General features: G+C 53.4%; 1 long non-coding RNA gene across 1 annotated transcript in view; it reads right to left on the reverse strand.

The window, feature by feature from the left end:
* LOC109380739 (uncharacterized) overlaps positions 1 to 2,630 on the reverse strand; it is a 5,114-nt gene extending 2,484 nt beyond the window's left edge. Inside the window, exons 1-2 of the long non-coding RNA XR_002123552.1 lie at positions 2,364 to 2,630; positions 1,745 to 1,867 (exon numbers count right to left, since the gene is read on the reverse strand). This is a non-coding gene — a long non-coding RNA (uncharacterized LOC109380739). The remainder of the gene's footprint in view (positions 1 to 1,744; positions 1,868 to 2,363) is intronic.
* Positions 2,631 to 2,925: the final 295 nt, after the last annotated feature.

Raw genomic sequence — 2,925 nt, forward strand, 5'->3', positions numbered from 1 at the left:
CGGGCGAGTTAGAAAGAACATTTTGGCCACAGAATGAAGTTGGCATTGACAAGAGAGAAGGAGCCAGCAGGAAGGGGCTGCTGTAATAATTTCTGTAAGATGTGAGGGGCAGAGAGAGGGAGGGAGGGAGAGAGTGAGAAGGCCCCAGGGCACTGATTTGACTTGGACATCCAGCACAGGTGTGGTGGAGCATGCCTGGGTGGAAGAGGGAAAGAGCAAAGGGGTTCTGGGAATAAATAGGCAGTGATTCTTTCAGGGCCCTGGTGAGCAGGCCCCAAACATCAGGAAACTTCCCTGCCAGTCAACACCCCCCACACACCGTCTTTCTTGTTCCTCCAACCCTCTCCATGAGTCCTTCCCTGCCACCCATAGCGTGGCCTTGCTGCACATGGCCTGCCCTCCTGGCTTGGAGGTTAGATCTCTGGTGGGCTCTCCAGCATTCTCTATCTCATGCCAAGGCGGCCCCTTCAAAGTTGGGAGGTCATGGGGCCCATGTGGTAGCCCTGGCTGACTGAGTCGCCAGCCCCCAGGGGCAGTGCTGTTTCTGGGGGGGTGGGGGAGATGCCTACTTACAGACAGGGTTCTGTGCTCAGGTGAGAAATCTGGACAGGTGAGAGGCTTCATCTACCCCTCCCTCCCCCGAACTCTTACTAACTCCCTAGAGACTCTCCTGGGAGTGGAGGACCACGTGTGGTTGTCAGTAGGGCACTCCTACATGTATGTTGATTGGAACACGTATCTGTGCACATGATGCTTTATGCATTCATATGTGTTTTCCTATGTGACTACGTGTCTCTGAATGTTTTATGTACATTTGAATGCGGAAAGGGAGCTAATATTTATTGAGCCCAGCCCTTTATGCATGTTATCTTCTAAAACCCTATGAGGTGGAGATGTCTTCCACTTTACAGCTGAAAATACTGCGGTGCTTGCCCCAATTATCTTGGTTACCTTCCATTCCTCCAGGACACCACAGCTTAGAAGCCACATCCTCTGAGTGGAGTCACCTGTCTCTCCCTGGAGGAGGGATCCTGCCCTTGGGTTATCATGGCCCCTTCTAGCTCCCAACCTGACTTTTGCCCGCTCCATCTCACTAAAACCTCCTCCCTGGCATCAGCTTCCTCTGATGGGCAAACCCAATAGTTGTCTTTGGTTCTTGCCCTTGACTTCTCTAGAGCGGCAGCAGTGACCCTGTTGACTGCCCTTTGTATTAAACTCTTTTGCATGGTTCCTGGCCCTCCTCTCTGACTGTCCCTTTCCAGCACCCCCTCGCCCTGAGACTCCTCAGCCCATCATGGTCTGTTCATGGTCCTAATCCCTCTGTCTCTTAGACCACCCCTTGTGTATTAGCATTCTCCTACCTGCTGCTGATACCCACCCAAGCTCCTCTAGGCTACAGCCTTGGTGGTCAACTCTCACCAGCCACCTGGCTCACCTCCTACAGGCTCTTCAGATTCTGAATGTCCAGAATGGGCTCAGCATCTCTCCCTGTACCCACAGCCCACTCCCCTGTAACAGCTTCTGGCTCAGTGCCATCTCCAGCAGAATTCCACAGACTCCCTGGGGCCAGTTCATGCCACTTGATCTATGCACATACTGGTCCCTCTGCCTGGAGTGCCCTTTACCCTCTTGACCACTTGGAAAATGTCCACTTGTTCTTCAAAACTTTTCATGAATTTTCACTTTTTTCCCTCACCCCTGTCCCCTAAATTTCCCCCACCCTCACCCCCCCCCCTCCACGCACCTAGTTACTCTTGAATCTTCCAGGTCTTGCACTGACTTGTAGCCTGGGCTTGTAGTGTGATTACAGAACTCAGGGCTGTGATCTTGGAAAGTCTCTTCGCTTCTTTTAGCCTCAGCTTCCTCACTGTAAAGTGGACATAAAGATACCAGACTCACAGGTTTGTTGAAAAAGAGCAGAACTAGGACCGAGAAGTCACTCGCTGGATGGTAGTTGTGCTCACTGTCGATTACACCTGTATTTCCAGCACCCATGACATTCCCTCACGCACAGTGGGTCTTCAACCACTCTGTGTCCAACTGAATTCAGTCGGCCACATACTCTTTATGGCCCTAAAAAAGGGATCCCAGGGGAGACGACTGAGAGGCCCAGCTCTGTCTGGTAAATAACCTCTTGCTTCTGTTCCTCCCCCACCTCAGGATCCTGTTGGGACAACCGTCTTGGCTCAGTGGGTTGAAAAGGAAAGTCAGAACTCTGAGGCATGAATTGCTGTGCCCACTGACTCACTTCCTCCCCCCACCCTGCTCCGGACGGGCCTGGGCCCTGAGTAACACAGGTTGTATCCTCCTCCCAGCCCTCGCCCCTCACCCTGACACCGTCAGCCCCTCACTGTGGACCTTACCCCTGAGTGGACAGCAGCAGAGGGCAGTGGAGTCGATTGCAGAGCACATGGGGGAGGCACAAGCCCCTCTCTCAGGACCCCCAGTCTGATGGGCAAGGCAGGGCATCTATCTGGAGTTTGATCTGGGAGGCAGCAGAAGCTCCCCCTCATCAGAACAGCCCTCTCTTTCCTGCCAGGATCACAGAAATTCTCACGGTTGGGCAACCCTCCAAAGCTTAAGGCCTCCTCTGGGAAAGTTTCCTATTAAAATGCAGGCAGCCATACCTGGCAGGGTAGCACGTGGGCTCCCTGGAAGGGGTGGGGAGGATATTACAGCATCGCCCACAGAAACCAGGGCCCTGGGGTATAAATGACTCAGGCAGCATGAAGGTAGAGGGGGGAGGGGGAAAGGGTGCTGAGGGAACAGCAGAGACAAAGAATGATTTAGTGGGGATGGGTGGGGCTGGCAGGGGTTTCAGACAGGCCCCTGGCACAGTCCTCTTCAGCTAACTGTTAGCCCGATGGGTGTGATGAAGAAGATTTCACTTTCCTACAAAATGACCCCCCTGGGTCTTGCCCTTTT

This window comes from Hipposideros armiger, unplaced genomic scaffold, assembly GCF_001890085.2.
Source record: "Hipposideros armiger isolate ML-2016 unplaced genomic scaffold, ASM189008v1 scaffold_40, whole genome shotgun sequence".
Taxonomy (NCBI): Eukaryota; Metazoa; Chordata; class Mammalia; order Chiroptera; family Hipposideridae; genus Hipposideros; species Hipposideros armiger.